We start from the raw sequence: 25,861 nt of genomic DNA on the forward strand, positions 1-25,861 counted from the left end.
GGCAGATCCTGCTACAGCCCTTCCCAAGTGTGTCATACCAATATGCTCATCAGAGTATGCTATGCTCTGAATTGCTTCTCTAATCACCCCACATTTGTGACTTTCAGGTTTTGCTGAGTCTATGGTCACCCAAGAAGGTCGGGATATTGGTCTGGCTGCCAAGCTTCCCAATTTCAGACCCTGATCTTTCAAAACTGCCAATTAATCCTCTGTTGACTTCACCAGATACAGTATTCAAAGCTAAGAGGCACTCAGTAGTTTATTATATTTTTGAATCTCTGAACTAATTTCCTGAATTTTAATTAGTAAAACAACCCCCCAAGAGTTTTAGAGGAAACTGTTAAAAGTATTGCTGTAAAAGCTAATTATGCAAAGGAATGTCAAATCTGGATAGATTTAGTTGGGGGTTTTAAATGTTGTTTACCAGCAGAGGATAGATATAATGATCAGAATCTTCACAGCAGCTTTCCATATCAAATAGGTTTCTTATAAGGGAAAATATTTGATTAATTGAGATGCTTTGAAAAAAACCTAACTAACCCTGAAACCAAATAAGCACCATACATTAAAAAGAAAGAAACACATCTGGGAATATATACAATACTGTGCAATAGCTGTTAAAATGTTGATCTATGCACTGGTTGTATTATATTTAGCTTATCTAAATCACATTTTAAGATGCTTTTCTTAGAGGCCTGAGGGTCTCTCCTACGTCCCCACCCCCACAAAAAATTACAAAACACATTTATAGCTGAATACCACCCCTACCAAATCAGCTGAAAGACTACTTATAAACTCAAAAAAATAGTTTAATACCCATTCTGATTAAACAAGAATGTTTATCTTCTTGGGAAATGCATTCCAGAGCCAAGGGGCAACAGTGGTAAAGGCCCTGCTTTCAGATGTAGTCCTAAACTGATACAGTGATAGAAAAGAAGATTTGCTTTAATTGGTGAAAAGACTTAACCCTGGTGCATAAGGATATGTGATCCATTTCTTTATGGGCTTCAAAACAGAATACAACTAGTACCTCATACTTGACCCATATGGGCAACTAAACAACTAATTTGGCTTAATTATAAATGTGTTTCTTGATAACGCAAAACAGGACTGTGAAAGGTCTTGCAGGGCATGTAGTCCTTTTTCAGACTTTCATCAAAACCATGTTGTTCTCTGTTGTTCTCTCCTTCCTAGGCTATCTTCAGGTACAATGGAGGACATCGTCCAATCACCAGTGCTGATGCTTCTTTTTGAAGAATGTGGGAGAGTCCATCTTTTCCTTTGTCTCAGGCAGTGGTGGATCTACATTTTGGGGGCCAGCAATGAGGTCTGGATAGCCACTGGGTTATCTTCTTCAATGGGGTTGTTTGCAACAACCATTACAACATCTGTGCTACTGACTCTCAAACTTTGGGATTATTGAAATATATACAACAAAGAATTAATCAATTTGAGTTGTGCGACTCAAATTACACCTACTAGACCTTTATATAAAAAAAGCTATGTTGACTAAAGTCACTTCTTGGGCCCCTCTGGGATTAGGGGCCCTAAAGATTAAGTTTCATTAGTTTCATAGCAGCCCCACCCTTGGTCTCAGGCAGCAGAATGTATTGGACCAGCACTTGATTGATAACCAGTATTGACCTGGACTTTTAAAAATGGATTAAACAATGAAAGTTCTGCTTTGTCAAACATTAACTTAGTTAAACATTTGCTTAGTGTGTGTTTCTGGAATAAAAAGGCTGCAGATATTTTCTGCTTTATTACCAGTAGATCACATTGTTTCCTCTTAGATCTTAACTGCCTTATAATGTAAGGAGGGAGAGAGAGACCATCCCTTTTACCTTCAAGATGAATGCAAACATTCCATTGGCAAACACTTCACATACTAAGAAATCCTGTAAAAAGAAAGTAAGTATTTTCTATTATGAAAGAGTGAAAAGCAACAAATCAGGAAGTAGAAGAGGGGAGGGTTGAGTGTTTTGTTTACTTACTTCTATAATGAACACCTATTTCATGCCTATTTAAGTTACCTTGTTGTTTTTTTATTTGCTGCTTTGTTAATAGTGTTTCATATTGCAATTGTTATATTGATGATTTGTTAATTATTTTATATGATTTATGCTGTATTTGGGATGTTTTACTATGTCATTGCTATTTTTGGTCAGCCCATTCTGGGAAAAGTCTCAAGCCAGATTGGCCACTGAACTTTGATTGAAGTTCTGAAAGGCTACTCTCTATGAGAGTACGGTAGGGTTGCCATACATCCGGAATTTCCCGGATAGACCTGGAATACTTTGGTTGGAAGCAGTGTCCTGGCGGAAATCAGCAAAATATCCAGGGAAATCCAGATGTATGACAACCCATGTCTGCAGTGTTGTTCTTGCTGATTTTCCATAAAAATAGCTTTAAAAGTCAAGCTTAGGCACGCCACCCCCTCCCCAACTACTCACCCTACCATAGCCGTGGCTTCCTCATGGGGCTTCTCCTGCCCGTAATGCAGCTAGGAGCTCTGCTGCTGCCACCGGTGCCTATACCTCACTCCCCATGGTGTGCCCTGTCAATAGGCTGGCCTTTCATGCTCAGCAGCCAAGAAGGCGTCACTGAGGGCCAAAACAGACTGAGGTTTGGTTGGCCGCAGAGAAAGCTCCCGGTTCCAGCCTAACAACCACCTCCTCTGTTTTGCTGGACTCATTTGGTGGAAAGCCTTGGAGAGAGGCTTCAGTGAGGGAAAGTACGTGAAGGGCTGGAGAAGAGGGAGGAAGGAAATGAGGCACGCAGGAAAAGGGTTCCTGTCCGTATCTGAGGCGGTGCAAGGAAGGGTGGCAGCCTTAAGTAGGCAGGAGGGAAAGAAAAGGTGCTGTTTTATACTTTTTTTAAAAAAAAAGCAGCTCAACAACTTTTCAAAAAAAAAAGTTCAACAACTTTTGTGTCCAGACTCACGTTTCAAAATATGGCAACCCTAGAGTACGGAGGCATCTCAGATCACAGAAGGCCTCCATCACTTCTCAAGGACAATCTCCTGATGTTATAACTACACATTGCATACTATGAACCTTTCATCTTGTTTTAATTTATTGAAGGATATAGGTGCCAAACCGTTAATCAAATACTAGTTCACATTTATCATTTAATCAGGCTTTCTTCCCCTGACAGCAAAATGAGGAATGATTATAGTTCCAAGAAATTCCAGGAATAATACTGATAGCCAGGATTAAATAAAGATATCGGAACACATATTCTGGAACAATAATAACACTTTGCCCCATACATCTCAATGGTATGACTGCAGTGCAGTTAAGAAACACAATTGCATATTTTACAGTACAAACCAGGGAATGTTTACTCAGAAGTCCTGCTGAGTTCAGTGGAACTTACTCTCTAGTAAAGGCATATGAGTTGCCTCCTCATTCAAAGATAATACACAGGAGATTGAAGAGATAATATTGGCAAACACAACCCTGCAAACTATTTCTATCTAGAGCCTTTCTCTGTATTGAATTATTTTAAGTCTTACTTTTCTTGGCATAGTATGGAAATCAGATTGTATTTTCACATAAATGAAACTGTTACCAGCAAGATTTAAATGGAAGTGAAACATGAAAATGCAAACAAAGAACCTGAGATAAAGGAAGAACACCAATGAGATTTCAGGTACTCTGAAATCGTGCTGTGTACAATCTCCTCCCCACCCTGTAACAGCGACGGTGCACAGCATTTCACTAAAATTGAAAAACTGAAGTATGTATAATCATTAATAAACAAGTTCAAACATACCACATAGGGATGAAAGAAAAAGAAAGAAAGAAAGCCTCTCTCTTCTTTTTTCCCTTTCTCTCTCCAAAAGATGCATCCATTGACTGCAAAATTGAACGTGGCAATGCAATTGCAGTTTAAATGTATGCAAGAAAAGCAGTGACTTATTATCAAAATGACTATTATAATACAATGCATCTCTGCTACAGCCAGGAATGGGATACTATGCGGCAGCAGGAGTATTATTGGCACAGAAATGGAAGCAGGAAGAACTACCGATGAAAGAGGAGTGGCAGATGAAACTAATGGACTATGCAGAACTGGATAAGATGACGGAGAATTCGAAACTGGTAGGACCAGAAACTCTTGGAAGATTGGAGTAAATATGTGAACTATTTGAAAAACAATTGTAATCAATTGACTATGCTTGTAGAGCTACAAGAAGTTTTGTAAGGAGAACTATATGAAATATTGCAGGGGGAAATTGTTAGAATGGATTTGAAGCTATGGACTATTAAAAGTAATAGTGAAAATAATGAAATGCAAGGCTAAGTGATGAAGGTTGAAAATCATTAGACGTGGTTGATGGAAGTCCTAGGCTTATAGCCAAAATGCTGTATAAGTTGAAAGGAGATGTTATGTTTTGCTTGGAAAATATATATATATAAACGTGTGTGTGTGTGTGTGTGTGTGTGTGTGTGTGTGTGTGTGTGTGAATGGGATACTATGTGACTTGTAATGTCTCCAGTTTGTTGCATTGCTACCACCTTTGCCATGCAGCACAAAATTCCAGCTCACCAGAGAGGTGACAAAACTGTCTGGGGATCCGAGATCAAGAGGTTCTGTGTGGCAGATCCTGTGCAACAAGGAATCGCATGGAGAATAGCATTGCTCCAGCACTGACAGTCTCAGCTGAACAGCTTTAGAGCTGGCTTTATCAACCCCCCCTATCTGTCATGTAATTAGGGCCCTGATCAAGAGCATGCGATGAATCCTGCTTCCTCCTCCTGAGTACGACATGAATGAGAGACCTCATGCTGCCAGGTGAGCATCATACCTTTAGTCCTAAGTTTCTTCCTGTACATGCTGCCATCACTGCTCCTGTGGCTTATCTTGGTGGATCCGAAATCAGGAGCTGAAAGCAGCAAAGGTATATTGGTTTGCTATGACCTCATCAAGGGAGATCTTTTGGTTGTTAGTCTTGGCTTGGTTGTCAATATCTACTGACTCCCCTTGAACACTATAAGTAGCACCAACTGTTTTTCTCCAAGGTCTTATCCAGTTCGGGGCCAGGAAAGTTATGGGAAACAACCCACTTACTCTTACCCTACAATGTATCATTCTTTAGGCTCATAATGTGTCTCGTTCATGGGTCAGCAAACTAAGGCCCATGGGCCGGATCAGGCCCAATTGCTTTCTAAATCCTGTCCACAGAAAGTCCGGGAATCGCTGCATGGATCACCTGTTGACTGTTAGTCACTGCAATTGGTCTTACAGGAAAAAGCAAGGTGAGATGGCTAAAAATAGCTTTCTCCTGCTGGTATCCCTGTCTTGTGATTCCTGATGTCAGATTTATGTCCATTTATCCTTTGGTGTAGGGTTAAAGGGTAAAGGTAAAGGGACCCCTGACCATTAGGTCCAGTCGTGACCGACTCTGGGGTTGCGTGCTCATCTCGCATTATTGGCCGAGGGAGCCGGCGTATAGCTTCCAGGTCATGTGGCCAGCATGACAAAGCCGCTTCTGGTGAACCAGAGCAGCGCATGGAAACGCCGTTTACCTTCCCGCTGTAGCGGTCCCTATTTATCTACTTGCATTTTGACGTGCTTTCGAACTGCTAGGTTGGCAGGAGCTGGGACCAAGCAACGGGAGCTCACCCCGTCACAGGGATTCGAACCGCCGACCTTCTGATCGGCAAGCCCTAGGCTCAGTGGTTTAACCACAGCGCCACCTGGGTCCCATGGTGTAGGGTTAAATGGACATAAATCTGACATCAGGAATCACAATACAGAGAAACCAGTAGGAGAACACTTCAATCCTCCAGGACATTCTATACAAAAACTCAAAGTAGTTGTCTTATTACAAAAGAATTTCAGAAATAGACTGGAAAGAGAAGTTGCTGAATTGCAACTTATTACCAAACTTAAAACCATGGTCTGAATAGAGACATTGGATTCTTATCTCATTATACATGATAAAGCTATTTTTAGCCATCTCACCCCTTGCTTTTTCCTGTAAGACCAATTGCAGTCATTAACAGTCGTCAACAGGTTTATCACACCTATCAGCCAATCACCCATTCCCACCACCCTTCTGAGTAATACCCCTCCCCACCCTCTGACTATATATAACGGTCTGGTGACTTCTGTTTCAGTGTATCCGAAGAAGTGTGCATGCACACAAAAGTTCATGTTGTTGTTGTTTAGTCGTTTAGTCGTGTCCGACTCTTCGTGACCCCATGGACCATAGCACGCCAGGCACTCCTGTCTTGCACTGCCTCCCGCAGTTTGGTCAAACTCATGTTCGTAGCTTCGAGAACACTGTCCAACCATCTTGTCCTCTGTCGTCCCCTTCTCCTAGTGCCCTCAATCTTTCCCAACATCAGGGTCTTTTCCAAGGATTCTTCTCTTCTCATGAGGTGGCCAAAGTATTGGAGCCTCAGCTTCACGATCTGTCCTTCCAGGGAGCACTCAGGGCTGATTTCCTTAAGAATAGATAGGTTTGATCTTCTAGCAGTCCATGGGACTCTCAAGAGTCTCCTCCAGCACCATAATTCAAAAGCATCAATTCTTCGACGATCAGCCTTCTTTATGGTCCAGCTCTCACTTCCATACATCACTACTGGGAAAACCATAGCTTTAACTATACGGACCTTTGTCGGCAAAGTGATGTCTCTGCTTTTTAAGATGCTGTCTAGGTTTGTCATTGCTTTTCTCCCAAGAAGCAGGCGTCTTTTAATTTCGTGACTGCTGTCACCATCTGCAGTGATCAAGGAGCCCAAGAAAGTAAAATCTCTCACTGCCTCCATTTCTTCCCCTTCTATTTGCCAGGAGGTGATGGGACCAGTGGCCATGATCTTGGTTTTTTTGATGTTGAGCTTCAGACCATATTTTGCGCTCTCCTCTTTCACCCTCATTAAAAGGTTCTTTAATTCCTCCTCGCTTTCTGCCATCAAGGTTGTGTCATCTGCATATCTGAGGTTGTTGATATTTCTTCCGGCAATCTTAATTCCGGCTTGGGATTCATCTAGTCCAGCCTTTCGCATGATGAATTCTGCATATAAGTTAAATAAGCAGGGAGACAATATACAACCTTGTCGTACTCCTTTCCCAATTTTGAACCAATCAGTTGTTCCATATCCAGTTCTAACTGTAGCTTCTTGTCCCACATAGAGATTTCTCAGGAGACATATGAGGTGATCAGGCACTCCCATTTCTTTAAGAACTTGCCATAGTTTGCTGTGGTCGACACAGTCAAAGGCTTTTGCATAGTCAATGAAGCAGAAGTAGACGTTTTTCTGGAACTCTCTAGCTTTCTCCATAATCCAGCGCATGTTTGCTATTTGGTCTCTGGTTCCTCTGCCCTTTCGAAATCCAGCTTGCACTTCTGGGAGTTCTCGGTCCACATACTGCCTAAGCCTGCCTTGTAGAATTTTAAGCATAACCTTGCTAGCGTGTGAAATGAGCGCAATTGTGCGGTAGTTGGAGCATTCTTTGGCACTGCCCTTCTTTGGAATTGGGATGTAGACTGATCTTCTCCAATCCTCTGGCCATTGCTGAGTTTTCCAAACTTGCTGGCATATTGGGTGTAGCACCTTAACAGCATCATCTTTTAAAATTTTAAATAGTTCAGCTGGAATATCATCACTTCCACTGGCCTTGTTATTAGCAATGCTTTCTAAGGCCCATTTGACTTCACTCTCCAAGATGTCTGGCTCAAGGTCAGCAACCACACTACCTGGGGTGTATGAGACCTCCATATCTTTCTGGTATAATTCCTCTGTGTATTCTTGCCACCTCTTCTTGATGTCTTCTGCTTCTGTTAGGTCCTTACCACTTTTGTCCTTGATTATGGTAATCTTTGTACGAAATGTTCCTTTCATATCTCCAATTTTCTTGAACAGATCTCTGGTTTTCCCCATTCTATTGTTTTCCTCTATTTCTTTGCATTGCTCATTTAAGAAGACCCTCTTGTCTCTCCTTGCTCTTTTTTGGAAATCTGCATTCAGTTTCCTGTATCTTTCCCTGTCTCCCTTGCATTTTGCTTGCCTCCTCTCCTCCGCTATTTGTAAGGCCTCGTTGGATAGCCATTTTGCTTTCTTGCATTTCCTTTTCCTTGGGATGGTTTTCGTTGCTGCCTCCTGTATAATGTTACGAGCCTCCATCCATAGTTCTTCAGGCACTCTGTCCACCAAATCTAAATCCTTAAACCTGTTCCTCACTTCCACTGTGTATTCATAAGGGATTTGATTCAGATTGTATCTTACTGGCCCAGTGGTTTTTCCTACTTTCTTCAGTTTAAGCTGGAATTTTGCTATAAGAAGCTGATGATCTGAGTTACAGTCAGCTCCAGGTCTTGTTTTTGCTGACTGTATAGAGCTTCTCCATCTTTGGCTGCAGAGAATATAATCAATCTGATTTCGATGCTGCCCATTTGGTGATATCCATGTGTAGAGTCGTCTCTTGTGTTGTTGGAAGAGAGTGTTTGTGATGACCAGCTTGTTCTCTTGACAGAACTCTATTAGCCTTTGCCCTGCTTCATTTTGAACTCCAAGGCCAAACTTGCCAGTTGTTCCTTTTATCTCTTGATTCCCTACTTTAGCATTCCAATCCCCTGTAATGAGAAGAACATCCTTCTTTGGTGTCATTTCTAGAAGTTGTTGTAGGTCTTCATAGAATTGGTCAATTTCACTTTCTTCAGCACTGGTAGTTGGTGCATAAACTTGGATTACTGTGATGTTAAAAGGTCTGCCTTGGATTCGTATCGAGATCATTCTGTCATTTTTGAGATTGCATCCCATTACAGCTTTTGCCACTCTTTTGTTGACTATGAGGGCCACTCCATTTCTGCTACAGGATTCTTGCCCACAGTAGTAGATATGATAGTCACCCGAACTGAATTCGCCCATTCCCTTCCATTTTAGTTCACTGATGCCCAGGATGTCGATATTTATTCTTGTCATCTCATTTTTGACCACATCCAGCTTACCTCCACTCATGGTTCTTACATTCCAGGTTCCTATGCAATATTTTTCTTTACAGCATCGGACTTTCCTTTCGCTTCCAGGCATATCCGCAACTGAGCGTCCTTTCGGCTTTGGCCCAGCCGCTTCATCAGCTCTGAATCTACTTGTACTTGTCCTCCGCTCTTCCTCAGTAGCATGTTGGACGCCTTCCGACCTGAGGGGCTCATCTTCCAGCGTCATAACTTTTATATGCCTGTTGTCTTTGTCCATGGAGTTTTCTTGGCAGGGATACTGGAGTGGCTTGCCAGTTCCTTCTCCAGGTGGATCACGTTTAGTCAAAACTCTCCACTATGACCTGTCCATCTTGGGTGGCCCTGCATGGCATAGCTCATAGCTTCTCTGAGTTATTCAAGCCCCTTCGCCACGACAAGGCATTGATCCATGAAGGGGCAATGACAAACTTAGTTGGTCTCTAAGGTGCTACTGGAAGGAATTTTTTTTAATTTTGTTTCAACTACGGCAGACCAACACGGCTACCTACCTGTAAGAGAAAGTTTGCAAGTTAAAATTCCATTACACTCTGTCATCTGCTTATTAAACTATATTAAGAGTACAACCCTACACAGAGGCATCGCAAGGTGGGTGCGGTGGGTGTGGTCTGCCCCGAGTGACACCTCCGAGGGGGGTGACAAAATACTGCGCTGCACTGAACATTTGTGAGAGACTCTGTAGCTTTGGTGTGCACAGGCTTCCCGCTGCTGAAATGGTCCACCCGTCGGCTCCTTGTTGCAAGGCATGTGATCTCCCCCCAAAAGTTCAACAGCTCTGGCTCTGTAAAAGAAAGAGAAAACTCAACAGCTGTGAAATAAAGTCAAACCATTTTTACAGGCAAATAATAATAATTTCAATGTAGGGGCGGGGGCAAGAAATTTCCCGCACCGGGTACCACCTGACCTTACTATGCCACTGCCCCTACAGCCATACAAAATCCACACCCTACGTTTCTCAACTATTGCAAGGCTAGCACATGACAGAGCTTGATGAAATGCCCACAAACCAACAAAACAAGATATTGTTACAAAGATTAGGAAACAGTTAAGCCAAATTAACAACAATGTTAAAGGATAGCGATAGCTTGTCAGGGGAAGCTAGATAACTGGAATATATTAACAATTTATGTGAGAAGAAAATTGACAAGATCAGGTTCAACCCATAGCTGCCAAGTTCTCCCTTTTTTTAAGGGAAATTCCCTTATGCTGAATAGGCTTTCTCGTGAGAAAAGGGAAAACTTGGCAGCTATGTCAGGTTCTGGTGTGGCTTATTTATTTAAGCCTCAAATATCCATGGAGAGAATGCATATTTCAGTAACGTCTGCAGTTGCAAGAGTTTTGAGGTGGTCAAAGTGCTTCATTTCCAATCAGTGCATACCATGTAATTTCCTGCTGAAAGCCTGTAGCTGTTTATGCCACAAATGTGGTATAAACTTATTTTTTGTCCCACTTCTATTGTGCCATAGCCCCTCAAGACAGCAATAACATGTTAGCATTGGGGAAGCACCACACAACAAGCTGAAGATTAAGAAAAACCACCACAAATGCACTGTTATTGTGTCAAGAATAGGTTGCAGAAGCATTTCCCAAAAAAATAGTAGTAGTTAAGGAAAAGCAATCAATTCCGGAGTTATCAGAACATTGGAAGCATTTTCAAAGTGCAGTTACAGGAAATATAGTATGAGCTGAAATCCAAGAAGTAGTTGTAAGAGGAATGCAAGTGGAAAGATGATCTGAACCATCTCTATTCTGCAGCCTATTGATTTACTACAAATGTCCAGTACCTACCAAGAGAATACAAATCCATTTGTCTCTAGTTTTTCTTTCACTTTTGAGTTTTAATGCATGCTAAAACGATGTGCTTGATAACTCCATTAAGGAAAATTTGAAGCTGTGTATTAGTCTGATTAGACCGGATTGGAATATCTCTCAATAGTGAAGGAAGCATGTATTTTCCCAATTTGCCTGAGGAACCTCCAACATACAATCAGAATGAACAGACTGGCTTATAGAGGATTAAACTGACAGGTCACCTTAATACCTTTCTGTCTCAGATTCACATGCATACAGTCATAGGTTCATTCCATCCTGGTTTCTGCATAATCACTTTTAAAATTCCTATTTAAATTGCTCATATTTTATATAAACACTTCCTCTAGCACACTCACATGGTATGCCTTTCAAAGCGTTTCCCCCAAATGATCCTTTTCTTGTATGGATTTTTCTGAAAAATGGGCATTTCTGGGCACATTTTTAAAAACCACAATGACACCACAAAATACAGTATACATGCAGCGCCAGCAAATTTGGGTCAGTTCATCATAAAAAGTGGAATGCACTTTTCTTTTTCTTCGTCACAAATACAGCTGCTTGAGGCTGTACAATCTATCCATTTTAAATGTCAGTTTCAAACATCCTGTCACACTTTAGTATGATTTTTAAAAATAAAACCAGGAGAAGCAATTGCGGTTAAAAAAAACAGGACTACTGGAAATACATTTATTATAATCTATTATTTCTTTTAAAAAAGCAGCTTTGGAAGTGACCTGGCAGGGACATAGAAGTGACCTTCTTGCAACTATTCCTAATCTGGGGAATAGTTGAAGGCAGGATGATGCTGAAAGACCTTTATAAAGTGTTGGCTGTAGTTCTTTTGTGTGTATGAGTGCACATGCTATTTCAGCTTTACTAAAGTTTAGGTACTAAAATGTCTTGGAACATTACTGGGGTGACATCTCAGAGCACATAAATGGTGGGGAGAAGGGTGCTTAATCATTTTCCTCCCTGTTCCTTCCCTGCTTTAAATGAACAAGGAAATAGTGGGTGGAGGAAGGAGAAAGGAATCAATTCTCTTGTCATTTTCTCAGTTGCTCCACTAAGAAAAGCAAAACCTGTTTCTAGAGAGAAAGAAAAAGATTCCTGGGATCTTCAACATGGGTGTTTGCATTTAGCATGTAGTTACAGTAGCTGCTCAAATCACCAGAGACAAGTTTAATCCTCAGCAGAATGGGGCTGCTAAGCGCATTCCTTTTCCGTTCTCCTTCGTAAGTGACACATTGCTATTCACTCCTGGGGAGAAATCTAAAGCACAATACTGTATTGCAGTCATAGGCGTTGCTGCAGAGATGATAAAACTGGTGACTCATTTCTGACACTGTCTGGCCTTTATAAACATGGAGTTAGACTGAGCCTAGGGCTTGCCAATCAGAAGGTCAGTGGTTCGAATCCCCACGACAGGGTGAGCTCCCATTGTTCGGTCCCAGTTCCTGCCCACCTAGCAGTTCAAAAGCACATCAAAGTGCAAGTAGATAAATAGGTACCGCTCCGGTGGGAAGGTAAACGGCATTTCTGTGCGCTGCTCTGGTACGCCAGAAGCGGCTTGGTCATGCTGGCCACGTGACCCAGAAGCTGCCTGCGGACAAACATCAGCTCCCTTGTCCTATAGAGCAAGATGAGCGCCGCAACCCCAGAGTCGTCTGCAACTGGACCTAACGGTCAGGGGTACCTTTACCTTTTTAAGCTACACATGCTTTATTTCAATTGGACTAAAGTGTGGCTAATTTACTGTAACCTCAGTAAGATCTGATGAACCCTACGCAAAGAAGGGCCTTCACACTTGCCCACTTCCACTCCATTCCCACAGCATTCCTACAGGGTATATTCTCCAACACTCCCCCTGATCTTCGACTCTGCCCGTGTAACAAGGGAAAGATAGAGGATTTTATCCACTTTTTATTTCACTGCCCCCTATATGACGCAATAAGACTGAGGCTCCTTCTACTAATTCCTCCGCTCATTGCCTTGGAAGATGACCACATGAAATTTCTATTGGTGGATGCTAACCTCAGGGTTACCTGCAGAGTGGCCATCTATATCTTGCAGGCCCTGAAACTCAGGGCTCTTTTGACAGGCTAACTTTCTCTAGACTCGGATCTCTCTAAATATTTTGGAATGGACAAAACACACATGATGTGTCATAGTTTTTACCAAACTCTGTTTTATATAGCATGATTTTATATTCACTGTTTTGCAAGTGCATTTGATACATTCTCTATATAATAGTGGTAGGTTACCGCCTGGATCCTTCATGTGCTATGGCCAATCGGCTAATACAATAAAATTTTGTTGTTGTCGTAACCCCAAGCCATGGATCCTGCAGCAGATCCTGCATACTGGGATAGAGAGGGGGCAGGGGTGAGACAGAGCTGAAGTCAGTGCAGTGCAAACATGCCAACAGGAATGACTGATCGGCTCTGCAGGCAACTGTGCACCACACCAACCTTGCCACCTTCCCTCTCCATCCTCGTATGCAGCAATTAATCAGCCAGAGGGAGTTCGGATGAGCAGCAGAGCCCCAGCACACTGGCCACTTCTGCCTTCATTCATCAATATCAACTAACAACAGATCTAGTTACAGGTGGGTAGCACCTTAGAGACCAACCAAGTTTGCCATTGGTGTGAGCTTTCGTGTGCATGCACACTTCTTCAGATACCCTATCTATCTGATACTATCTGAAGAAGTGTGCATGCACACAAAAGCTCATACTAATGACAAACTTAGTTGGTCTCTAAGGTGCTACTGGAAGAATTTTTATTTTATTTTGTTTCAACTAACAACAGAGTTTCTTTCAACATTGCCTGAGTCAAAATTTAACCAGAATAGAATTTTCTGAAGAAGCTTTCTGGAAATGTACTATTCCCACCCACCCCTTAAAAAAAACCCTGATGGGTAATTGTCCCCTCCTGAAAATATTTGACAACATGCTTCCCTAAACCCAATTTTCCCCATTAACAAATACACAGACAGATTTAGGTTATTTTCGAACCAAGCTAGACACTTTGGCTCAAACACATGTCATGACACTGTGGCTCAAACTGTCAGGCTACTCAGCTTTTTATCAATTTCAGGTCTCATGCCTAGAAACGAAGATTCACTATTTTTATAATAAATACTTATATGTAAAAACAGAATATTTTAAAACACCAGTAAACAAGGCAATCAAGTAGGCATGGTGCTCAAGTAGGATTTCTGTCTGTATTGTTGTATATGGAGTTGAGGATCTTCTTTCTATGTGTTTATGTCGTGCTGACATTGTAGAATACAAGTTTTACCTGCAAAAGGGTGGAGAATGACTTTCTCATCTGTACCACCAGCAGAAATTCACAATAAAAATGCAAGCAGTGTAGGTGGCAACACATAATTAAGCTCTCAGAAGGATCTGATTGATAACAGTAAAAATGTGTAGGATTTCTTCATGCAATATTAAGCTGTTATTGTTCACAGTATTTCTGAAAGCCTTGGCAGGTCACCGGCTGTCTTTTCATTGAGACAGCTTTGAAAACATAATAAAGCGTTTGTACCTTACAAGCATAGCTGTTACAGAAATAATTCTAAGGTGCTAACTCAGCTGTACAATCTTAGCAAAGGAGTAGGGTCTATCATTTCCTATCATGAATTTGTTTTTAATCTTGTTCTGTTTGGGTTTTTTCCCCCTTTACCAATCTGGATCTCAGCTTTGAATATTAGTCTAAGGATCAAACTAGACAAGACAGTGGAAGGTATATTTTTTCCACTACTCTAAAATGGGAGTCTTAAAATGGGAGGGAAGGGGCATTAAACACCCCTGTCGCTGTGCTATAGCTTTAGTCTAAATCTCCTTCCTCTGCGGCTGCCTTTAGCCATTAAAAATATATACTCTTAGGCAATCCAGTCATGGGCCCCCATTGTTTTCTCTGGTTTGGTCCTTCTTCCATCATGATTTTATGGGTAAGGTTCCTCACATATTATGTTAAAGCTGAGTTCCTGTTTCTACAGCATAGCAGCAAAAAAACATAACCTGTGGAGAAAGGCAAAAAGACCCATAAATACATACGGTACTTGAGAGTTTCAGTCGGTTGAGGATCTCTGGGACATGCTTATCACATTTTCATCTGCATGCACAGACTTCTATACATTGCATTGTGTAGATATAGAGAATTGCATATGGAGATAGAGAGAGAGCAAACAGGTACAGCCATACCTCGGTTTAAGTACGCCTCGGTTTGAGTATTTGCAGTTTAAGTACTCCGTGGACCTGTCTGGAACGGATTAATCCACTTTCCATTACTTTCAATGGGAAAGTTCGCTTCAGGTTAAGTACGCTTCAGGTTAAGTAAAGACTTCCGGAAGCAATTGTGTTTGTAAACCCAGGTGCCACTGTATTTGTTCTTTCTGTAACATATTAAGCAGCTTTAAGACAGCAAGTAGAGGCTGTCACACCAGATTCTGGAAGGTATCTGATACAATCTATGCTGAGATCTGGTCCCTTTGATTTTCAGGATTATTTCGATGGATAGAATATTCAGATTCTGTTCAGTAACTTTTATGACTGGTGATTATCCCATTCTGATTCTTCTCACAAGCAGCAAACGGTGAGTATGTTGTGCCTTGATTTTCATTCTTTGTTTGCAAACTCTTCTCTGGAGTCTTTGCAGAAAAACTAACTTGAAAAATGAGTAAATTAGGCAGGTATCACAGAGTCGAGAAGAAACAAAATAAAAAAAAAATTCCTTCCAGTAGCACCATAGAGACCAACTAAGTTTGTCATTGGTATGAGCTTTCATGTGCATGCACACTTCTTCAGATACCCTATCTGTCTGATACTATCTGAAGAAGTGTGCATGCACACAGAAACTCATACTAATGACAGACTTAGTTGGTCTCCAAGGTGCTACTGGAAGAATTTTTTTTTATTTTGTTTCGACTATGGCAGACCAACATGGCTACCTATCTGTAAGTAGAGTAGAGATGGTGTTCCTTGAAGTCAGGAGCCTGGTTCATTACAGGAACCTCCTATGTGTTTCTCCTCACTTGTTAATACAGTACTAAAGTTCCTCTCCCATCCATCTCCTAGGCTGCCCCGCACACAATTACCACAGGAAATGCTACTGCTCCTTCCCTCACTCACTTTGGCTCCCTTGACACTTTGGCTCTCTTGACATCAAAGATGTCTGCAGCATTTTGGTCGTCTGCAGCAATGAAGTGGAAGGAGCCACCCTCTTCCTGGCTAGTCTGTCCATGTTTGTGTTCCTGTAAAGGTAAAGGGACCCCTGACCGTTAGGTCCAGTCGCAGACGACTATGGGGTTGCAGCGCTCATCTCGCTTTATTCACTGAGGGAGCTGGCGTACAGCTTCCGGGTCATGTGGCCAGCATGACAAAGCCGCTTCTGGCGAACCAGAGCAACACACAAAAATGTCATTTACCTTCCTGCCTTGCACTTTGACGTACTTTCAAACTGTTAGGTTGGCAGGAGCAGGGACCGAAAAATGGGAGCTCACCCCATCACAGGGATTCAAACCGCTGACCTTCTGATTGGCAAGCCCTAGGCTCTGTGGTTTAGACCACAGTGCCACCTGCGTCCCAGTAGTCCCGCGTCCCTGTAGCAAGCACCAAATGCTTGCTACCACATCTTCCATTACTCTCTTTGTCTCTGATTCTCTTTCATCCACACCTCCTTCTCAATGTTTCTGTTTTATCCCTTTATGCTGAGAAAGAAGGCATGCCCTCTGGCCTGATAGGCAGGTTGTGGTTCAGGAGGAAGGAGCTTAACCATGAACCTAAACCTTGACTTAATTCAGTCTGCCACAGGAGCAAAAAAGGATTGGGGAGGAGCAAAGCATCTGCAAGATTCTTGCCAGGAACCATCACACTTGTGTGGTCCCAATAAGCCAAGGCTTAGCTTATCATGCAATGAGAACCAGATCATTGTGTAAACGTCCGTCCAAATTCATGTACCATGTTTGGAATACATTTTGATTCCACTCTTCTCAAATAGGGCACCAGTGAAACTGACATGTAGAAAATGAAGAGCCATCTATATGATATATTCAGAACGTGGAGCCTTCACATTTCCTAATCACTCTTACAAACATTTCTTTTTCTTCAGCAGTTCAAATCAAATCAAACAAACCTCTGGCGTCTGTCAAAGCTTATAGTCAACCACAACCAAACCTCTTCATTGACTAGAAGCCCAGCCATCCAAACAAAATCCCTTCTAAGTCATCTTAATGACTTCTTATGCAGGGACACTGGGGTTGGAAAAATATGTTTCCACTCATAGATTCCCAACTACTAACTTGCCAGACATAGGAGGTACATTTTAAATCCTGGTGTAATGAGTTATTTGCTGCCTCATATTGGGGGGAAATGCCACCTGATTTCCAGCCAGTGTTCTTTATTGGAAATGTTAATTACTAGTCTAGTTCCTTTTTGTTATGTGCATAATTAAGGTAGCATAATCTTGAGAAAAAATGATGCTGATGGCCAATGATCCTGATGGCCACTGGATATCCTCTCACTATGAATGCTCATCTCAATGTATGACAAGTTTTATCTAGCTTCTGGGATAAAACACAGCAGACATTTATGAATAATGTACGAAAGAGGAAATCTTTGTCCAATGAATTATAAATTGCAACAGCATTTTTCACTTGTTGCATTTTCTTTTCTGATCAAGGAAACCACACCAACTACTGATCCTGTGTTAGTCGCAAACAAGTCTCAACGGAGTTACTTTGCTTTCTTTAAATTTTAAAATGGTGACAGTTTTGGCAGTATTCAGGCATTCTACCTGAAAATATAAGGGGGGGGGTGCATGTAGAGGTTGGGGTACATGCATCAGACATGCCCACTCAACACCCCCCAAACTTCTCTTCTTCTTCTTTGGCGATCACTCGTAGCCGAGTAAGATTGTCTTCCATAAACACGGTTTTAACAATGGGTCCATAAGTGACTGTGGAGACCAATTCTGGATCCACACATCCTTCCGCAGTGGGGACATTGGTTTCCAGGCAGGAGCTGATCACGGTGTGGATTTGCCAAGCGTGCCTTCCTCTTAGCATGTTTCTCCCTTGCGTCCTGAGATCGAGTTTCTTCAAAGCCCATGACACCTTTGGTAAAGGCTTTTCTCCAACTGGAGTGCTCGCAGGCCAGTGTTTCCCAGTTGTCAGTGTTTATACTACATTTTTTTAGATTTGCCTTGAGACAGTCTTTAAACCTCTTTTGTTGACCACCAGCATTACGCTTTCCATTTTTAAGTTCGGAATAGAGTACAGTAGTTGCTTTGGAAGAGAATCATCAGGTATCCGCACAACATGACCAGTCCAACAAAGTTGATGTTGAAGAATCATTGCTTCAACACTGGTGATCTTTGCTTCTTCCAGTACACTGATATTAGTTTGCCTGTCTTCCCAAGTGATGTGTAAAAATTTTTGGAGACACTGTTGATGGAATTTTTCGAGGAGTTGGAGATGGCGTTTATAAGTGGTCCATGTTTCACAAGCATATAGTAAGGTTGGTAGTACAATACGGTAGCTTTGTAAACAAGCATTTTGGTTTCCCTGTGAATGTCCCGGTCCTCAAACATTCTGTACTTCAACACACACACACCCAAAAAAACATTCCCATGTTGAGTATGGAAGGTCTGAAGGGAGCTTTAAGCAAGTTTAGAGGAATGGCCTTCAAAGTTTCCTTCAGACCTTCTTACTCAAGGATGGTTCAGGTTATTAAATGAACACAGGAACATTAGAGCAGAACTGGTGCCTGCTCCTCCCAGCCCCCCCCCAAAAAAACTCTTTGTATCATCACACTTTCGGACTGAATGCCTATTTACTTCTAAATGAATTAGTCCACACACATATCTTTTGTTTGTCTCAAGAGATTATTCAGATGGTCATTAGGACACATGAGCGCACTGGCAATGGACCGACCACCTCAGGCATGCAGATTCCAATGTCAGAGTCCTGTGAGCATTCTAGAGGGTCCAAGCCCCACCCTATATGGTCCAAAGCCCACTCTATCCTCCAGAACACATTTGGATCATGCCTGCTGCATTATTGCAAGCTGCTGGATGTGATGTTTGAAAGACTAGCATCCATCAAAACGAGCAGGACTCATTAAAAATAAATGCAAAAAACCAGACCTCATTCCCCATTTACCACATTTCCCCATTTTATATTTGTCAAAATATTTATTTAAGAAAATGGTTTTACTCGGTGCCTTTGGATTTCACATTAAAGCATGAGGTCATAAAATATTGATAAAATAATTAGCTACCGTTTTCTCAGATTTAGCCTGGTATAAGCAAAAATGTGTTCTAGCAATCTTGATTAGGTTTCACAGGAAAATAGGTTCCATGCTAAATCAGAGTCAAATTATTTAGCTGAGAGACCATCTCCAAGCACGCTTGTTGCTGAATTGAATTTGCTTAACATCTATAATGATCAAGCGAGGTTTTTAACAATAAGCCTACACTTAGGTTGTGTTTGCTCATCTCTACTGCTTTATACTTATGAGGATATTAAATCAATGCAAGCCCTATTCATGTGTGAAATTGTAGAACACAAAGGTGGGGAGAGTGGGGAGGAGTGCACTAGCTTGACAACACTCTAAAAGTTGGTGAACATCTGTACTTTTAAAATCTCCAGTGGGATGTAAAGCCCTGATTTCTCACATGGAGCTTACATAATGATGGCGGCAGAGAGAGAAAGAGGGAAGAGTTAGAACTCCGCTCACATGGTCTTCTTATTCAAACATAAAATGTCTGAATTGAGCTACAGAGTTGACCACAAGTAGTAGAAGGTGGAGGTAAAGCTGCAAGGTTTCTTTGTTAACACTGTATAAAGCTGACATTATACACTTAAAATACTCTTGCTGGAACAGTCAAATGGCCATCATATTTGACTGCATTTCGAGCAGCGCTTCAGAAAGCTCACAAGTTGGGTAGGAAGGTGCCTATTATTCTTGTTTTGATTTTGTTTTGTTTTTTGCATTTTTCACCTATTTATTATACACAAGATGCAACGAAACAGCACTACACTTCAGTAGAGCCGTCCATTGATGTTCATGTCCTCTCTGAACTTACAGAACTTACAGCCGTCCATTGATGTTCATGTCCTCTCTGAACTTACAGAACCCTTTCAAAAAGCTATGTAGGCTAATGACAATCACATTCAATTTTGACAATGAATTCAACAAGGTGGGCAATATCCAACATTGGTCATACTTAGAGCAGACCCACGGAAATCAATGAACTTAAGTCCATTGATTTTATTAGGTCTACTTTGACTTACACTGGATATCACTCATTGCATATAATTACTTCTTGAACCTACTGCCAAGTTAATTGAATATAGAGTGGTACCTTGGTTCCCAAATGACTTAGTTGACAAACAAATCGGCTCCCGAATTCTGCAAACCCGGAAGTAAGTGTTCTGGTTTGTGGACGTTTTCGAACATTCGTTTCTGCTGTTGCCATTGTTTCCGGGGCCAATCAGCCAACCAGAAGCCATGCCTTGGTTTTCGAACGTTTTGAAAGTCGAACGAACTTCCAGAATGGATTGAGTTTGAGAACCAAGGTACCACTGTACATAGTTTCCCATCTGTGAAAGTCAGGGTTTCTTCTGTTGCTAGAGGAGAATGAGACCCAGTGGAGATTCTTGCTAGTAAAGGGGTGACAGGAAGGCAATGCTCACCAATCTCCACTCCCCCATCGTTCCAAGGGTCTCCCAGCTCTAAGGAGTAGTTTATTAGGGGGTTGCATTGGGAATCAGCAAAAATCACTGCCACTTCCTTCTTAGAATAGGAACATCCAATGAGTGGCACTTTACTCATAGGAACCCCAGATCCAGCCCAGTGAATTTATTTCTGTGAACTGAATACACGCACACACAAATAAAAATCTATTAACTTTCTCCACCTCATTCATCACTGCACAGACCACTTGCATGCCCACTTTTAGGCATTCATGGAAGTGGGAGCTAATGCAGCTGTGGCCTGTTCAGACTCAGCTTCTTGTCCTTCCTTCGCCCTCCCAATCCCACGCTTATTGTAAGACATGCATGTCTGATGTATACATCCATAAAACGTAATGTTCTGTTTGAAGTATAGTGCTGCACGTCTCTAAATAAAGTAACAATATAATCCCTAAGAAATGTTATCTTTTATTCTGTCCTCCAAGAGGATGCTTTATGGAGCCCTCTCCATAGTATTACCAGGACAATATTATTAAAGTATTAAATGACCTTGCTTGTCTCTGGAATGCCTGAACACTGTAAATTGCTGGATGCAAGCTGAAGTTAAGTGCACATAACTCTGCCTACAGTTTCAGGCTTATCCTGAGCCAAAGCACCCCTTTCACCTGCACCTCTGTGCAGTGCACAAATTGCATCTTAAAAGTCTCTACCCTGTTTTATCTGTTGTGTATTTTAGGTATTTTTTATTGTTTTATTTCTTTGCTTTTTAATGTATTTTAGCATATTGGGATGTTCAGTTGTTGTCAAGTGCCTTGAATGGTGCACAGGCACCAGAAGGATGGGATAGAAAATCTTGCACAAATAAGAGAAAGGAAACTTGAACAAATAAGGAAAAACACATAATCTAAATGAACCACCACTGATCTATGATAGGACTGTCATCCCATCCAATGTCACCTAAAGCTCAAGACTGCAAAGAGAGTTCTCATATTCAGTGGTCAGTTTTCAGGGTGTGATTATGCAGATGATGAAAAATCCAATGGTGCATACTCATAATTGGGTACATAATTTTCATGATTAGAGCCAAAGGTTGGTATAGAATCATAGAACTGTAGAACTGTAGAGTTGAAAGAGACCCCAAGGATCATCTAGTCCAACCCCCTGCAATGAAGAAATCACAACTAAAGAATCCTTGACAGATGGCCATCTAATATCTGTTTAAAGAACTCCAGTGATGGAGACTCCACCATCTTCTGAGGTCTTACTAGTTCTGCACTAGTTTAGTTGGAATCTCCTTTCTTATAATTTGGATCCGTTGCTTTGGGCCCCACACTCTGGAGTGGCAGGAAACAAGCTTCTCCATCTTCCATGATTCTATGATTATTTATAGAGAATCTCATTCAAACCATTCCTTCCTTTTCTGGGAGTGGCAATGTGAGAATGGTTGAACTGAGCATTCATCCTAATCATAAAGGTAAAGGTAAAGGGACCCCTGACCATTAGGTCCAGTCATGACTGACTCTGGGGTTGCGGCCCTCATCTCACGTTATCGACCGAGGGAGCCGTTATACAGCTTCTGGGTCATGTGGCCAACATGACCAAGCCGCTTCTGGCGAACCAGAGCAGCGCACGGAAATGCCGTTTACCTTCCCACCGGAGCGGTACCTATTTATCTACTTGCACTTTGACGTGCTTTCGAACTGCTAGGTTGGCAGGAGCAGGGACCGAGCAATGGAAGCTCACCCCGTCGCAGGGATTCGAACCACCGACCTTCTGATCAGCAAACCCTAGGCTCTGTGGTTTAACCCACAGTGCCACCTGCGTCCCAAAAGTGTTTTAAAAAACTATCCACTCTGCCTTAGCTTCAAATGATGTCAAAATATTCAAGGCAAAGAAAAGTGAAAGTGGGTTTATCGCCTCAAATTGGCCTTGCACACTGGAAAATGCTGGCTTATGTAGTGCAGATTTTGGCCTTCGGTACCGATCCTTCTCTTTCTCTACAAGTTATTTCACTCTTGGTCGTCCCCCCCCCCCCCTTTCAAACCTGCAATTTTAAATCTGGCTTGGAAGCTTCCAGACAATTGATAAGCAAAGTGTTTGTTCTCATGATTGTTACTGAAGATATTTTTTCATGGGGAGGAGAAGTTTCCCTGCTTCTTCAGTGCTCCTGCTAGGCTGTCGATGAGCTGTCTGTTATTTGTGTATTTGCACATTTGAAGGCAGCAGGGGTAGCACGTCTTATTTCACTGCAGGAGGCAAAACAGGAAGTGCCACCTTGCCTTGCTATTGCTGTCATTGCTGCCACCTGCCTGCTCCTGCCACAGCCTCCTGCTCTGTTGCCGCTGTGAGCCCTCCACATCCACTGATGGTGGAGAAGTGTCACTGCCGTTAGTGCCAATTTCAGACAAGATCTTGCCCTAAATGGATGTGATCTTGCCCCAAATCAGCACCATTGGCAGTGGCGCATCACCGCTGCTGGTAGAGGTGGCAGGGTCGTAAGGGCACCTGTGGGCATGCCACTTGGCCTCTGCTGCCTGAGTCAGTGACCTCTTTCTGCCTAATGGCTGGGCCAGCCCTGGAAGGCAGGCAATAGAAGTGTGCAGGTTTCCAGTGATTTTCCTACTGAATCTGGAAATTTAAATAGCTTACATTTTGTCGTGGTTTTTCCGCTGTGCGGTTTCTTTAGGGATTTAGTTGTTTTCAGGGTTGAAGACTGGGAAGGACCCATATCCCAATGTCAGAGCATCTGCCTTCCATGCCTTCCATCCCGATCTGGCCACAGTGATCCATGCGACGATCACCTCCAGGCTTGACTATTGTAACTCGCTCTACGCAGGGTTGCCCTTAAAGCTGACCCAGAAACTCCAGCGGGTGCAGAATGCCGCGGCGAGGCTCCTTACAGGGTCCAGGCCGCGGGATCACATTCATCCAGTGCTTTACCAGCTGCACTGGCTCCCGGTGGAGTACAGGATCAGGTTTAAGGTGCTGGTTTTGACCTTTAAAGCCCTATGCGACTTGGGACCCTCGTACCTACGGGACCGCCTCTCCTGGTATGCCCCGCGGAGGACCTTAAGGTCCACAAATAATAATATTCTGGAGATCCCGAGTCATAAGATGGCTAGATTGGCCTCTACTAGAGCCAGGGCCTTTTCAATACTGGCCCCAACCTGGTGGAACGCTCTTTCCCAGGAGACCAGGGCCCTGCGGGATTTGTCATCTTTCCGCAGGGCCTGCAAGACAGAGCTGTTCCGCCTGGCCTTTGGGTTAGACTCAGCCTGACCCCTGTGTTTTTCTCCCTCATGGCTTGGATTTATGGCCTACTTGAAATGAGGCTGCACTTTAAATTTTAATACTGTATTTTAATCTGTATTTTAATTAATTGTTTTTATGTTTTATTGTGGTTCTGTTGGTGTCAGCCACTTATGGCCTACTTGAAATGAGGCTGCACTTTAAATTTTAATACTGTATTTTAATCTGTATTTTAATTAATTGTTTTTATGTTTTATTGTGGTTCTGTTGGTGTCAGCCGCCCTGAGCCCGGTTTTTGACTGGGGAGGGCGGGGTATAAATAAAAATTTATTATTATTATTATTATTATTATTATTATTATTATTATTATTACAGGTCTGATACCCTGAATCTTTAGCTAGGGCTTGCTGCCAGCCAGTGTAGACCAGAGTTCCCCCAACTTGGGTCTTCAGCTGCAACCGGAGCTACAACTCCCATCATCCCTAGCTAGTAGGACCAGTGGTCAAGGATAATGGAAATTGTAGTCCAAAAGCAGCTGGAGACAGAAGTTTGGGAAACCCTGGTATAGACAATGCTGTGGTAGGTGAACCAATGAATTCAGTATAGGGTCATGGCGTATGGGCCTATGTAGTGCATTATGTTACAGGGCAACTGATGGACAAACACAGCTAATTGCACAGTGATGGTGTGCCATAATGTCACATCTCAATTTATGCTAACATTACAGGCAGGGAACTTGGTGCAATTAGAATAACAATTTTGCACTAGTGGAACTAACAAAAGTCTTGTTTGGCCTGCAATAAGACCAGATCTAAACATAGCCACTAGCATAGTAGAACTGACCTTTTCAAAACTGAGCTCACTATTTTACTTTTATAACCTTTTGAAAGAAGACATTTTGTTGCCTCAGGAATAATAACAGTCCTGGTGAGATGTCTCTCTCTCTCTGTGTGTGTGTTTTAAGTGCTGCTCCTCTTTGCCTTCAGTGAAGTCCAACAATTAAACTTGTCAGCAATTAATTGTAGCATTTGATAAGGTAGCTCTTTCTACTGTTTTCACCTTCCTTTTTCACCCTCACTGTTTTTATCTGTAATATTACAGGGATCTCAGTATGCTTTCTGGCTTGTTTAGAGACTCATGGAAATGTTTAAAAGTGAGAGTCAAGAGGAAATTGAACTTTGCCATCATATCCGAAAGAAGACTCAAGAGAAAATGATTATGGGTCAACAGGTTGTATTTATTAAATACAGTAGAATTAGAGGATTTGCAAGCAAACCTAATCAGCTAGATTAACCAAATCAAATTCATCGAGATGGGTAAATTGTAATAAAGGGAATAAATTCTATTCCCCTATCTCCTGAGTATTTTTACAGCATTGGGAAGAATTATTCCTCCCTGCTGCATGCATCTTTGGTCCCACCAGGTAGTATTCACCCCAGTGTGCCTGCCTAGCCAAACGGTGCCCTCAAGTCCTCCCCAAGGCAAAAACAACCCAATGGTGCCTCAGGTAATGAAGCAACCATTTCTTAAATACTCACACCTGCCCAGAATAATTGGACCAAATTAAGAAAACATTATTCCAGTCACACAGATGACACTCAACAGTGTGAAGGAAGAAAAAGAAAAGAGGGGGGGTGGAAATAGTCCCAAGAGCCAATCAGGGGCTCCACCTCAAAATTCCTACTCAGTCCCCAAAAGAGTGACTAGCAAAGTCCACACTGTAAAGGTAGGAGGCACTGAAAGAAGAGGCAATAGTCGCTCAAATTCACCATTTAATTAAATAAAAATAAATAGCCTTGTGGTAGGGATTAAGTTAAAGCTATGGTTTTCCCAGTAGTGATGTATGGAAGTGAGAGCTGGACCATAAAGAAGGCTGATCACCGAAGGATTGATGCTTTTGAATTATGGTGCTGGAGGATACTCTTGAGAGTCCCATGGACTGCAAGAAGATCAAACCTATCCATTCTGAAGGAAATCAGCCCTGAGTGCTCACTGGAAGGACAGATCGTGAAGCTGAGGCTCCAGTACTTTGGCCACCTCATGAGAAGAGAGGACTCCCTGGAAAAGACCCTGATGTTGGGAAAGATTGAGGGCACTAGGAGAAGGGGACG

The 25,861-nt window shown here is 42.2% G+C and overlaps 1 long non-coding RNA gene across 3 annotated transcripts; it reads left to right on the forward strand.

Annotated features, from left to right (window-relative positions):
- The first annotated feature begins 1,783 nt into the window (after positions 1–1,783).
- Positions 1,784–25,861, forward strand: LOC132592149 (uncharacterized). 3 transcript variants are annotated; one of them, XR_009557574.1, is made up of 5 exons: positions 1,784–1,911; positions 3,966–4,106; positions 4,723–4,800; positions 15,308–15,400; positions 24,852–25,861. It is a non-coding gene; the product is annotated as an uncharacterized LOC132592149 (long non-coding RNA). The 3 variants fall into 3 exon arrangements; XR_009557576.1 differs by lacking the exon at positions 4,723–4,800; XR_009557575.1 differs by lacking the exon at positions 24,852–25,861 and having other exon boundaries at positions 15,308–15,546.

Source organism: Zootoca vivipara, chromosome 5 (genome assembly GCF_963506605.1).
Source record: "Zootoca vivipara chromosome 5, rZooViv1.1, whole genome shotgun sequence".
Taxonomy (NCBI): domain Eukaryota; kingdom Metazoa; phylum Chordata; class Lepidosauria; order Squamata; family Lacertidae; genus Zootoca; species Zootoca vivipara.